The 15453-nt window shown below is 37.0% G+C and overlaps 1 pseudogene; it reads left to right on the forward strand.

Moving 5' to 3' along the window:
• Window positions 1-12035: 12035 nt before the first annotated feature.
• LOC126068982 (isocitrate dehydrogenase [NADP], mitochondrial-like) lies at window positions 12036-13476 on the forward strand (annotated as a pseudogene).
• The last annotated feature ends 1977 nt before the right edge of the window (window positions 13477-15453 follow it).

Raw genomic sequence — 15453 nt, forward strand, 5'->3', positions numbered from 1 at the left:
GGATTCTTTAGTTTGAGGTTGAAAATAGATTTAAAAAAAAAAAAAAGGCCAATCATAATGTGAATAGTTTCCAAAACCCTGAACCATTCAGTGAACCTATAAACTTAACTTTTTGCTCTCTCTTGATAGCTAGGACTGTTTGAGACCAATTTTTGTGGTTTCATTTGGGTTCGGTGTCTAATTCTTATGCCAGCTGGTAGAAATGAGAAAATGAACTAAACTCTAGAGAAGTTTCCAAACCCACAGAATTGAGCAAAGCGTAGGGATTTTATTTTGAGTTTCAGGTTTCCTAGGGTTTTAAATGAAAGGAAACCAAAGGCAAAATGCAGTGGACATGCCATTTGTGAACAAAAACTAATACAGTTTGTTTTAACTGCCTCAGTGTGGTTGAAGTTACCTTTGTCCTTTCTGCCCTAGAGACTGATTTTGGTCCGCTTTCTCTACTCTCCACAGGAATCAAAGCAAATGATGCTCCATTTATCACCCTTAAAATCCAGATTTAAAAACACAGGTTCATTTAGGTTACTGTTATTTTTTAACTCATCAGAGTTTTCTTAAACAGTTTTACTAGTTTTCTATTCTCTAAATTGTCTTACTCTTTCTCTCCTTAGAATTTAACATTCTTGAATATCAAATCACTTAATTAATTCTTGTTAAAATTTCAAAAACTTATCAATAATTTTTCCCCCAAATTGAGGCTTTATTTGAAAATAGAACATTATGAAATGAAATGCCAACACACCATTTACTTAATGCAAATAAAGAGGCAAAAAAAATGTAGTTCTGGCATACAATTGTCACACTTTTTTACTTAGTAAAAGATGTTGTCATTGAACTCCTTTGGCTTCAAAATTTGTGTGACCCTTATGACTGAAAAAGACTCTGGGAATATAATACAATTTAAATATTCTCCCTTATTACAGTGAAATTATGATGTTGAGATTCTTAAATATAACAGAACTGCATTTTCATTCTAATCCAATTGGATAAGAAAGTCACCTACTGATGATTCACATATGAATTGTATGTAATTTATAGCCTTGTAAAGAAAGTAAAGAAACTTTCAAAAATTGACTTACTGTAGATCTCTTTTTTGTTTTTGTTTTAAGTCAGTAAGTTATTAAAGAAAACACTCCAGGTCATTTTAGCTTCTATGAGAATCTAAGAGAAGTAACAGGATAAATAGTTGGTCATTGAGATGCTGATTTAATATACAAAAATTTGTCTTATATAAAATATTTTTTGGATTAGCCTGGCATGTAGTAGGTACTTAATAAGTAGCTTTTGAATATATATGCCTCTACAAAGATTACATTTGTCACAAGCCTTACATTAATCCCATGACAAATTAGACTTACTTAAAAAAAAAAACAAAAAACCTACTGTCTTAAATTCCTTGTCAACAGTCTTTTTTCCTAGACTTGTTATAACCACAAAATATGGAATTTTTTGCTTCAGGAGAATTTTGTAATTATTATCATTTCTTGTCATCAATGATTCACTGATTTAAGAAATAGTAGCTACAAATATGTAAATGGATTTTTTTTTTTTTTTTTTTTTTGCTACCCTTCAGATCAACATTTTCTTCAGAAAAGGTTATAATTATAGGCTAGTACCTCACTTTCTTTTTTTCCTTCTAGCTGTTAGCAGGAAGTTTAACTTGTCTTTGAGGTCTATCAAATCAAAAACACTAACACCATTTGCTTTTATTATTCTTATTATTTTTAATTTAAAGTTCAGCTTGGTTGTCCAAACTATGTCTTATTGAACATTCCCCAGTGAAAAAAAAAAGCTAAAGATAATATCAAATGACATTCTTAAACTTTGCTATATACGCAGGTATTTTACCCTAAACACACAAGTTCCAAATGCTAACAATGGAACACTGAAATTAAGAGAGATATTTCACAGAAATGCCAGTGTATTTTCATCTTTTATATTTGACTATTCCCCACACCTTTTCAGAGTTTTCCAAAGAAGACTGAATTCAGCTTAATTGTTAAATTAGCACAATTATCTCATTGATAATTAAGGTCCTGTTTGCATTTTAAATAATTAAGTTCATGTATTATATCAGGCTTCAATAAAAACTAATTATGTAAATACATTGAAAAGATTTCTATATCCATTTTAAAACATTTGTGAAAGTCAAGCAAACCTTGAAAATTCACACACATTATCATTATTATATTACAGGCACTAATAACTTTATAAAGGGCAGCCATGATTATTGTACTGAAGGGAAATGTATAATTGACAATAGAAGTGTACAAGACTGCCCTGATTAATTAACGCCCATTTTCTAGTCATTCGACAGCAAGTCACAGCTATGATGCCCTTTTACTGTATATACTTTAATGTGCATTTCCTAAGGATCAAGGACATTGACTTATTAACTACCGTACAATTATAAAAATCAAGTAATTAAAATTGGTACATTTCTCTAATTGACTGATATAATTTAGATTTCATCCATTTTCTAGTAATGTCCTTTATAGAAAAGAAAATCCCAGGTCATACCTTGCATCCAGTTATCATGTTTCTTTAATCTCCTTGCATCTGAAGTCCTTGAGTCTTACTGTACTGATAAGTTTGAAGAGTATTGGACAGCCATTTTGGAGAATTGCTATCAGTTTTTATTTCATTGTTGTGTTCTCCTAATTATATTTAGTTTATGCATTTTGGTTTGGGATATCATAGGAGGGTTGTTGTCATCTTCTCAGTGCATATCAGATAGATTATCAAGCCAAATTGTACTATTTCTGGTAATATTAATTTGGGTCCCTTGGTTTGGGTGGTTTATGTAAAGAGTCTTCACTACAAAATTATTGTTTTTCTTTTTATAATTAACAAATATCATACATGAAAAACATTAAAATGATAAAAATATCTCTCAAACTTTCACCTACTCATTTTACTGTCCAACAATAATTCTTGTTTAAATCAATGATGATGATTGCTGCCATCATAATTTGACCATCTTTTCAACATTTATTGCTTGTCTTTTTACTACAAGGAAGAATTTTCCTATTTCTCCACTTATTTGCCCCTTTAATGTGGTTATGACATTTATATGAAATAAGGCTTGGATTATTTGCTTCTGTTGGCATTGCATTTTAATCCCCACTGATGCTTGTTGATTTCTGTTTTATTTTTTTTTACTATATGAAACATTAGTATAAGTTATTGTTAGGTAAGTGTCACCTGTCCCCCCATTTCTTCTGTTCTATCCACATCACTCTGTCATTCCTTGAAAGTAACCAATCTTAGTAATCTCAGTTTATGCTTTCCATGTTTCCTTTTGCACAAATAAGAACCTCCATCTATATTTTCTGATTCCACATATTTTCTTAACCAAAAGCAGAAGACTAAATTAAATGGATGCTTTACACTTTACTTTTTTATTTAAAAATATATTCTGGAAATTTCTCCAAACCTGTTAATAGAACTCTTCATCGTTCTTTCTAACTATGGAGGATTGATTATAATTTAATCAAGTACTCTCCTATAAATGGATATACTGATTATTTCTAATATTTTACAGTTAAAACAGTCCTGCATTGCATAATCCTTTGCATTTATGTTTCTCCATTTTATCATAGGTGTAGCTGGAGGGTAAGTTCCTAGAAATGTGAGGGTGGAGTCAAAAGGTAAATGTGCATGTAGTTCTGTTAAATATTGCCAAAGCCCCCTTATAAGGTTCATACTGATTTGCATCCCAGCTAGCAAAATATGAAAGCATCTCATTATACAGCCTCATCAACAGACTATGCTGTTTTATTTTTTTAATTTTGCCAGTCTGATAGGTATGAAATGGTATCTCAATGTAGTTTTATTTGCAGTTCTTTGTTATGAGTGATGTTGAACATCTTTTCATAAATAATGCAGTGCATGAAAATGGATGATATAATATACAGCTGTACTCACAAACGTAATGTCGAATCTCAAAAACATTTTGAATGAAGAAATCAAGCAGAAAAGAGTACTTTCTATGTTATGCCATTTATATAAGTTACACAATGTGACAAAACTAATCTCTACTGTTACAAGTCAGAATAGCTGTTATCTTTGTCAGCATGTAGTGACCATAGGGGATAATGACAGGGATTTCTTCTGCGTGCTTGTTACATCAAGTGTGTTTAGATTGTGAAAATTTCCTGAGCCATACCATTAAGAAATATACTTTTCTATGTATTGTATTTCAATATGATTTTTAAATAGTGGGCTTAAGATGATGCAACAAATAAATATGGAGTTGCATGCCTTATCAAATGTGTTTGATAAGGTATTTTCTTATCTCGACAGGCATTTTTTTATTATTAGAAAGGAGGTTGATTTATGACAGTTGACTACTCTTCTAAGTTGTTTCTGTTTCATAATATCATAGGAGAATATTGCCTTATTGGGTACACTCATGGAATTTTCAAACTGGGAAGCTTTCATGTGAGATGGAGGATTTTAAGTCTTATGTTACTTCCTGAATCAGAAGATTGGAATAACCCAATGCTTTGTCATCAGCCAGTATGAATGCCTTTGACGGTTTGAAACTAGGTTACTTATGTGGGCAAATTAATTCAGAGAAGTTACAAACATAAGATCAGCTGACTCACTTTAAATCCAAACTTCAAGTTATTGTTTTGTTTCAAATTATTTCACTGAATAAAAAGAGAAGAAAAGTGGAGGCCAATCCCCCCTCCCTTATCCCCTGCAATACATCTATGTGTTCTTTTTTGTTAATATTCTTGGTCTTATATGAAAATAGACGCAGCTTCTAATTGATGGGGGAACCTGGGGCGTATGCAATCACAAGTGGGTGTGTATATTCTTAGTGCTGTGAGCAATATTTACTAAATGTCTGTCATCTGAGTGCCATCTTCAGGAATTTTCACCATATCTAAGTACCAGTCCTTACTACATTAAAACTGTGATTTACCTAACACTTCTCTTCAAATAAATTCTCTTTAAATGTGTTTAAAAGGAAAATTTATATGGCTAAAATGAAAAGAACTTTACCATAAATAGGAGGTGCTATAAAAATAAATATGATGACACACAACATTATTAAAGCCTTTAAACAAGATACTGGATCTCTTGCTGATAAAAGAAGGACATTAGTACAGAGTTATGAAACATATAGCTTTAAAATTGAGACTTCTTCTTGAAAAGGTTTAAAAGATAATTGAAAATGAAATGATCACAATCTAATTCACTTTTATTGAATATTGACTCTGAGCAAAGCCTAAAATCTTCTCTCCTCCCTTCCCTGTTATAGATTGCACACCTTGAGGAGCTCAGCTCTTTCATGACCCCAGAATCTACACTGGAACTTTTATCACCATGATGTCCAAGCTGCTGTTTGATTTTGATCTTCATCTTTTTTTTGCCTCTGGATACCTGGTTTTCTGTCTGTTGTGAATTTACTGTTTGGCCTTGAAGCTCAGCTTCAGTGAATCCCTGGCTCTTCTAAGTCCTAACTTCTCTTTTCTGCTTCTGTGCCCAGTAGCTGCTGCCCAAAGTCCTTAAGCTGATGGTTTGGCTTGATATCTGACAGCTACTTTCTGGAACTGAATTCCCAAAAGGCACAAAGGAACAAAATATAGCCTTCTCAAATATATGCATAATGCTTGTTTTGGTGAGATTTTGTTTTGACAGAGTCCTTAGCCTTGAATCTGTGCAAGCTGTACTTTTTCTTCTATCTTCCTAGTCCATTGACCTTAGCGTCAAGGGGAATTTCACAAAGTTAGGATGAAAAAAGGGTCATGTATAATTCTTAGAATCACACCAGAATAACAGCAGGTGGCTATCATTTCATGCTTTACTTTGACTTTCTTTAGGAAGAAGATAAGAACGTGTTCCTTTGGTGTGTAGCTCTGAGTCCAGCAGAGCAAGGTCACCAGCAATAAGCAAGGAACACTCTCTCATTGGCAACATGCCTGTCAGCATTACTGAGAGGAATTCAGTCATAGCAAATTATTACTTAGGGGGAAAAGATGAAAACAAAATTCTAATTCTCAGTCTCAAACTTCTAAGAGAGTGAAATGAAAGGAAGAAAATACTATAAGATCAAGTAATATGGACAGTATAGCAATCTGAATAGAGCCAAAATTTTCTAAAGCTCGGTCAATGCCAGAATATGCTCAAAAGGAATATCAACATCCACAAGCCTTTTTCATAACTCAAATGCTTTTATGGATGAATGATGTATTTTATAAATGGCAAAGGTATAGAACATGCCTTTTTCCATATAAAATTTCCCTCTTCTCTGATTTATGAGACTCTATTCTCCAACTGTAATTGTAGAACTTTTCATAATGTATCCAAAAACTATATAAATGCAAAGAAAGATGAAGTCCATTGACAGAAAAATATAGTATTATTCTCTTTGTAACACATACAATACGACTAAGAAAACAAAATACTCAAAAGTAGAGCTTGTAATTAATATCTTATATTCCCAAGCCTACAGTTACATAAAGCTTGTGAGAGCCACCATGGAACACAGATGTCTTACACCTGATACTCCTTGCCGTTCAAAAGCTGGGCTGTCAGTGGACACTGCCATGTTATCAGCTCCAGGGATTGCTCTGCTTTAAAAAGGAAAACTATTTATGTTTCTGTAACATTATTTTTTTTCTTTTTCCATTATTGCACTGAGTTTTATGTATCAAATAACATATATTTTATATAACATTTTTTAAATAATAAAAAAAATTAGTGAAGCAAAACAAAGTGAATAAAAAATGCCCATATTATCCCACTACAAAGAGAGAGGCTTTATCTAATTATCTGTTTCTATCTATCTATCTATCCTTCATTAACTTTCACATATTTGATATATATAATATTTGAGATACTATTTTTTTTTAATAGGAGTCTGTTGCTAACCAAAATTTGGCAGTTTGAACTCACTAGCTGATCCTTGGGAGAAAGATGTGGCAATCTGCTTCCGTAAAGATTACAGCCTTCCAAACCCTATGGAGCAGTTCTACTCTGTCCTACAGGATTGCAATGAGTCAGAATCCACTCCACAGCAATGGGTATACCATATTTTTTTAACTCCAGAATTTTCCTATTCCCAAGAGATAGCATGCTCTCTGCTTTCATGTATTAGGGTAGTTTTGTTATACAGCTTACTTGTCTTTTGTTTCCTAAACCTACAGAGAAGAAAAAGGATGAAGAAGAGATGGTGTTTCACCGGTTAAAAAATGCTCAAAATAGGAGAGACGGGCTTGGGTCATATAAGCCAAGGGGACCTGTCCTAGCTCTCTGGCAATGCCTGAGGAGGAGTCAAGATATTCTCCGGGGTCAGGGCTGCTGAATGCACCAGGAGGCCAGACCCTAAGCCCTAGGCCTGCTGCTTGAGATTCTCACTGACCTAATGAGACAAAATAAAGACTAGAAGGACCATGAGGGCAAGAACAGAGGCAGCTCATAGGTAAACAAACATTGCCCTTGAGCAGATGGGCCACCCTAGAATACTGATACAGCTATTAGCAGCAAGAGAACATAGGCACAGACTAAGAATTAATTTTCCACTAACTAAATTAAACCAAACCTGGTGCTGTGAAGTCAGTTCTGACTCATAAAGACCAGTCTCCATGAAACAAGGCTTGGGGTCAAAATTAAACCAATATATAGAAAATGAATAAATTAGTATTCTGTGCATATCTCCTTTTAGAGTTGGATTTCTACTCTAAATAGTATACTGCTCCATTTATTTACTTATTTAGTCAGTTTTTATTGAACCTCCATCCTGTGTAAAACACTTCGCAAACCATAAAGCACACACACACACACATAGACAATTCCATTACTATGAAGATATTTCAAATTCAAAAGATGATCTAGATAATTTTAAACACCAAATTGTAACTGATTTTCTGTTTGTGCAATATTTTTTTTAATCAGCCCTATATTGGCTAACATTTAGGTAATTTAAATTTCCCCCTAGTGTAAGTTAAAAGCATTCAACTGCTAACCAAAAGGTCCATGGATCGAAACCAACAGGGGCTCCATGAGAGAAAGATGTGGCAGTCTGCTTCTATGAAGATTTATAGAGTTGGAAACCTTATGGGGTTGCTATGAGATGGAATCCACTGGATAGCAATGGGCTTATTTAGATATTTAATAAGAAAATCTAAACAGGATGACCATTGTAGAAACACGCTGTTAGAGTTGAGAATGCTCATTTATGTGATGTGGTGGAGAATATAACCTCTTATTTTCCTGATAATTTTCATTATCGTTCTTCTTCCATTCCAACTCAATCATTTTCATCAAGATTACATCTTGGTGTTTTATCTTTGCCACCTTAAAATTAAACAATTTTTTTGAATGCTTCAAAGGTCAGCGGAGCAAGGGCGGGGGTTTGGGGACCATGGTTTAAGGAGACTTCTAAGTCAATTGGCAAAATAATTCTATTATGAAAACATTCTGCATCGCACTTTGAAATGTGGCGTCTGGGGTCTTAAATGCTAACAAGCGGCCATCTAAGATGCATCAATTGGTCTCAACCCACCTGGAGCAAAGGAGAATGAAGAACACCAAGGTCACACAACAACTAAGAGCCCAAGAGACAGAAAGGGCCACATGAACCAGAGACCTACATCATCCTGAGACCAGAAGAACTAGTTGGTGCCTGGCCACAATCGATGACTGCCCTGACAGGGAGCACAACAGAGAACCCCTGAAGGAGCAGGAGATCAGTGGGATGCAGACCCCAAATTGGCATAAAAAGACCATACTTAATGGTCTGACTGAGACTAGAGGAAGCCCGGCGGTCATGGTCCCCAAACCTTCTGTCAGCACAGGACAGGAACCATCCCCGAAGACAACTCATCAGACTTGAAAGGGACTAGACAGTGGGTAGGTGAGAGATGCTGATGAAGAGTGAGCTAATTATATCAAGTGGTCACTTGAGACTGTGTTGGCATCACCTGTCTGGAGGGGGAATGGGAGGATAGAGAGAGTTGGAAGCTGGCAAAATTGTCAAGAAAGGAGAGACTGGAAGGGCTGACTCATTAGGGGGAGAGCAAGTGGGAGTACGCAGTAAGGTGTATATAAACTTATCTGCGACAGTCTGACTTGATTTGTAAACGTTCACTTGAAGCTCAATAAAAGTTAAAAAAAAAATTAAACAATTTTTTTAAAATAATCATTAAAATAAATTTTTTCCCACCCTACTTCCCATTTCAACTGCAATATTTCTTTCCATTTTTGTAGTGTTTCTATTATCGGCGCCTTCATTTTCTCACCTCCACTCATTCCTCAGCACACTCCAATATGGCTTTCCTCTCCTTCATGCCATCAAAGCAGCTGTCAGTGTTCTAGTCAATTCTTGTCTTCATCTTATTTGGATTTGATTGGAAACGTTGACTCTTCTTCTTCTCTTTAAAATTCTCTCCTTATGCCTTTAGCTTCTTTATCACAGGACTTTTTGGTATTTTCTTCTGTTTGACTGCCATTCTCTTTTTCTTCTGTGGAGCTCTTCAAAGGACTCAAGTTCCTAAGCCTCCTTTCTCTCTTATTTTTTTCTCTCACTCTCTACGTGCCAACAACAATTCTGAAATTATAATTAATTTAATAAAAAGTGACAATCTGATAGGTAAAAAAGATTTAGTAGTATATCTTTGGATACTGGTAATCTTGAATATGGTATTACTCATTTTATAACTACTCTTCTCTTATGAATTATCTGTTTATATATGTTTATGACTGTACTGTTAGTGTCTTTTTTATAGATATGTTGCTATTAATTGGGGAGAGAAGCCTAATATATACTATGGATAACTTTAAAGAGATTTCCATTCATTTTATTAACAGTAATACATGGTTTTAAATGACATGTTTAGTTGAAAATCTACTAAGGTATTTCATCTGTGTTATTTTCCTTCATTTGTACATAGGTCCCATTAAAGTAATTATTAGTCATTTGTTGTAAATCAAAAGAGGTTAAAATCAAAAGAGAAAGAGTCCGTACATTATAAAATTATAGGGCTTAAGCACATTTCCAGCAGTGAATTAACTTGTCCATTCCACTACTTGTTGGTTACATGGCGTAAAATATATATATATATATGTACATATATATATATATCCCTAGGGAAAAGTATTCTGCAGCCTCACTCAATAACTTATTTCAGTTTATAACTACTTCTTGTAAACTTGCAAGTTCTGATTTTAAATCCTAGCTCACCTCACAAATGAAAATTGGTTAAAAGGGCTTGGGTAACTTGTCTTACTTTTCATCAGTACATGAGGCAAAACCGTATCTATTTTAACATGCATTATTCTTACGAGGTGTAGACTGGAGATTACCAAATGATACAAGGACATGTGTTGTTTATTCACATGACTCAGACACTAGAGTAAAAGAAAAAAGAACTCTGGTGAAAGTTAGGACTTCTGGGTTCTTAACACAAGTCTGGCAGTAATTTTTATCAGATTCCTTTTAGTTTATGGTATTGTGCAATTCATTTGTGTACTGTGCTGGATCTCACATTTTCTGGCTCCAACATAACAACATGAAAGTATTCTCACAATTGTGAGATCAATACAATCACCAGGGTACTACTTGTTGAAAAGACACATTCCTGAAACACACCTCAGACTTTCTGAGTCAGAATCCCCAGCAAAGAGGTTCCCAAGTTTTTTTATGATCAGGCAAATGTGGAAATCACTGACTTTGTAGACATTTGTATTTTCTCCTTGCTCAAATTCTAAGATTCTAAGTATTATCAATAGCAGACAAAGACTTGGAAAATCTTTAATTGCTAGAACAGCAGGGCAGACAATGAAAACAAAAGAATAATCCAGTGCACTCTTTTCCACCCCTTCACTACTCACTCATTCTCCATCTCAGAGGGCTGCTTTCTCTGGCAGCAGAACCTCTAACCACATGGCCTTAATTTCCCTGCCAAAGTGACCTTTATTTAAGAACCCTGATTGTTGTGATATTTCTTACAATAAAAATCCTCAGTTCTTCTCTTACGAATGTTGACAATCTTCCTTCTGTCCTTTGTTCTTTGACAACAATTATCTACGAAAAGTGAGTCTTTCCCTGCACAAGCGAAGTAAAACATTATTCATTTACTGTCTGTAAATTTGCTTATACATGCCGACCACTTTTATCCACATTTTAGCTATCACTCTATTATTTTCAGCAGTAAACACCCTTATGCAACAAAAAAAGAGAGAGAGGGAGAGAAAGAAAGGAAGGAAGGAAGAAAGGAAGGGAAAGAGAGAGAGGGGAAGGAAGGAAAGAAGGGAGGAAGGGAGGGAGGGAGGGAAGGAGGAAGGAAAAAGAGAGGGAAAAAAAGAAAGAGGGAAAGAAAGAAAGAGAAAAAGAAAAAAAGAAAGAGAGACAGAAAGAATTACACATCTCTATAAAAGACTTGGATTTACAAAGGAACTGAGATCAAACTAGTTTTTGATATTTAGGTGTTATCCTCACAAAATATTTTTAATGAATCAGCAAATATCAGGATGGAAAGAAAGATAAATAAAATGGTAAGAGTGGGACTAGTCAGGAGGTCTGGGAGGATTTTTTAATAATCTATCACTGTATTCTCCAAAGGTAAACAAAATTTTCTAAATGTCAATTGCATGCTACTTTTTCACTACTTGATTCGTGGCAGCATAGTGAGACAAAGGCAGAAAATGATTAAAGAAGAGATCATTAGAGATTGAATTTGATATTTGTAATAGAAACAGCAACAACAACAAAAAATCTGCATAGAGGCCTCACTTCTTCCTTTTTTTTCTCTTGTTCTACTTTTTCCTGGAACACTTGGCCATTTTAGTAAAAACACAATAAACTGGAAATTAACATTGATTTTATCCTCACATGCTGTCACATCTGTTTAAGGGTAAAAGGTCAGAACAGCCTCTATCAGGGAACACTTGTTTGGGATTAACATCTATCACATAATCCAGGGTGGAAATGAGCAGGCATCAAGAAGGCACACATGGAAGCACTTGGGAATAACCATCTGAAGTTTGGATGTCCCCCGCTCACCTTGGCTCGCTTGCTTGGGATGGCAGGCTACCTGTGGGTCATAGGCTTGCTCTGTAAGGCCCCTGGCTCTAAACTGGCCTGGTTGACAGCAGACCTGATAGCCCTGAACTTGCTAGAGCATTTGCGACCCGTCCATGCGGATAAGAGGATCAAGGTGCCCAAGCTGGTGGTGGAGATAGGCCACGATGCGATGACCAGTATTATTTGGGAGTTCATCAAGGAGAAGCTCACCCTGCCCCATGTGGATGTCCAGCTCAAGTATTTCCACCTTGGGCTCTCAAACCATAAACCAGACCAAAGACTAGGTCACCACCTATTCTGTACTAGCCACCCAGACATACAATCTGGCTCTCAAGTGTGCCACCATCACCCCTGAGAAGGCCGGTGTGGATGAGTTCAAACTGAAGAATATGTGGAAAAGTACCAATGAGACCAAGAGGAACATCCTTGGTGGAACTGTCTTCTGGAATCCCACCATCTGCAAAAACATCCCAAGCCTCCTACCCAGCTGGACCAAGCCCATCACCATTGGTGGGCACACCTGTGGCAACCACTACAAAGCCACAGACTTTGTGGTGGACCAGGGGAGGTGTGTTCAAAATGGTCTTCACCCCGAAGGACAGTAGCAGTGCTAAGGAGTGGGAGGTGTACAGCTTCCCTGCCCACAGTGTGGGCATGGGCTGATACAACACTGAGAGTCCATCTCAGGTTTTGCTCAAGTCTGCTTCCAGTATGCCACCCAGAATAAGCGGCCTCTGCACATACACACCAAGAACACCATGCTGAAAGCCTATGATGGGCGCTTCAAGGACATCTTCCAGGAGATCTTTGACAAGCAGTATAAGACCGGCTTTGACAAAAACAAGATCTGGTGCAAGCACCAGTTCTGACGATGGTGGCTCAGGTCCTCAAGTCTTTGGGTGGTTTTGTGGTGACTTGGTGGTTAAGAGCGTGCCTGCTAGCCAAAATGTTGGCAGTTCAAATTCACCAGCCGCTCCTTGGAAACCCTGTGGGGCAAGCTCTACTCTGTCCTGTAGGGTCGCTATGAGTTGGAATCCGCTCCATACCAATGGGATAATGCATAGGACTTACAATGGAGACGTGCAGTAGGATATTTTGTCCCAGGGCTTCAGCAGAGGCTGCTCATGGGACTGTCACCGGCCTCTACGAGGAGCACCAGAAGGGCTGGTCTACCAGTACAAAACCCTCACCACCATCTTTGCTTGGACACGTTGTCAGGAGCATGAGGGGAAGCTGGGTAGGAACCAGGAATTCGTCAGATTTGCCCAGACACTGGAGAAGGTGTGCCTCAAGACTATGAAGAGAGTAACCATCACCAAGGACCTGGTAGGCTGCATCCAGGGCCTCAGCAATGTGAAGCTGAACGAGCACTTCCTGAAGACCGGGGAATTCCTTGACACCATCAAAGCTACCTGGACAAAGCTCTGAGCAAGCAGTAGAGGGAAGAACTGCCCCAGCCGCTGTGGTGGCCTGGACAGAGCAAAGCCAGCACCGGCCACAGGTTCTCCCTACACAGTAGAGGGTGAACATCACAGCCCTTCTCCAGGAAGCCTGCCAATGAGGTCTTCCTAGGAGACATCGTTTTAAATTTTTGTTGTGCTTTAAGTGAAAGTTCACACATCAAGTCAGACTTTCATATAAAAACTTATATACACCTTGGTATATACTTCTAGTTGCTCTCTCCCTAATGAGACAAACACACTCCTTCTCTCCACTCTCTATTTCTGTGTCCATTCAGCCAGCTTCTGACCCCCGCTGCCCTCTCATCTCCTCTCAAAACAGGAGCTGCCAACAGAGTCTCACGTGTCTACTTGATCCAAGAAGCTCATTCCTCACCAGTATCATTTTCTATCCCGTAGTCCAGTCCAATCCCTGTCTGAAGAGTTGGCTTTGGGAATGTTTCCTATCTTGGGCTAACAGAACGTCTGGGGACCATGACCTCTGGGGTCCTTCTAGTCTCAGTCAGACCATTAAATCCGGTCTTTTTATGAGAATTTGAGGTCTGCATCCCACTGCTCTCCTGCTCCCTCGGGTTCTCTGTTGTGTTCTCTGTAATGGCGTTCATCAGTAGTAACTGGGCACCATCTAGTTCTTTTGGTCTCAGGGTGATGTAGTCTCTGGTTTATGTGGTCCTTTCTGTCTCTTGGGCTCACAACTACCTTGTGTCTTTGGTGTTCTTCACTCGTCTTTGCTACAGGTGGATTGAGGCCAATTGATGAATCTTAGATGGCCACTTCCTAGCATTTAAGACCCCAGACACCACTCTCCAAAGTGGGATGCAGAATGTTTTCTTAGTAGATTTTATTATACCGATTGACCGAGATGTCCCCTGAAATCATGGTCCCCAAACCCCCACCCCTGCTACACTGGCTTTTGAAGCTTTCAGTTCATTCAAGAAACTTCTTTGTTTTTGGTTTAGTCCAGTTGTGCTGACCTCTCCTGTATTGTGTGTTGTCTTTCCCTTCACTTAAATAGTTCTTGTCTACTATTTAATTAGTGAATACCCCTCTCTCTCCCTCCCTCCCCACTCTTATAACCATCAAAGAATATTTTCTTCACTGTTTAAACTATTTCTTGAGTTCTTATAATAGCGGTCTTATACAATATTTGTCCTTTTGCAACTAATTTCACTCAGCATAATGCCATACATATTCCTCCTCCATGTTATGAAATGTTTCAAGGATTCATCATTGTTCTTTATGGATGCTTAGTATTTCATTGTTTGAATATACCATAATTTATTTATCCATTCATCCATTGATGGGCACCTTGGTTGTTTCCATCTTTTTGCTATTGTAAACAGTGCTGCAGTGAGCATGGGTGTGCATATATCTGTTTGTGTGACAGGTCTTATTTCTCTAGGATATATTCCGAGGAGTAGATTTGCTGGATCGTATGGTAGTTCTATTTCTAGCTTTTTAAGGAAATGCCAAATCAATTTCCAAAGTGATTGTACCATTTTACTTCTCCCATCAGCAGTGTATAACTGTTCCAGTCTCTCCACAGTCTCTCCAACTTTCATTATTTTGTGTTTTTTGGATGAATGCCAGCCTTGTTGGAGTGAGATGGAATCTCATTGTAATTTTGATTTGCATTTCTCTAATGGCTAATAAACATGAGCATTTCCTCATGTATCTGTTAGCTACCTGAATGTTTTCTTTAGTGAAGTGTCTGTTCATATCCTTTGCCCATTTTTTAATTGGGTTAGTTGTCTTTTTGTAGTTAAGTGTTTGCAATATCATGTAAATTTTAGAGATCAGACACTGATCAGAAATGTCATAGCTAAAAATTTTTTCCCAGTCTGTAGGTAATCTTTTTACTCTTTTGGTGAAGTCTTTGGATGAGCATAGGTGTTTCATTTTTAGGAGTTCCCAGTTATCGAATTTCTTTTCTGGTGTTTGTGCATTGTTAGTAAT

The sequence above is a fragment of the Elephas maximus genome, chromosome 2, assembly GCF_024166365.1.
Source record: "Elephas maximus indicus isolate mEleMax1 chromosome 2, mEleMax1 primary haplotype, whole genome shotgun sequence".
Lineage (NCBI taxonomy): Eukaryota > Metazoa > Chordata > Mammalia > Proboscidea > Elephantidae > Elephas > Elephas maximus.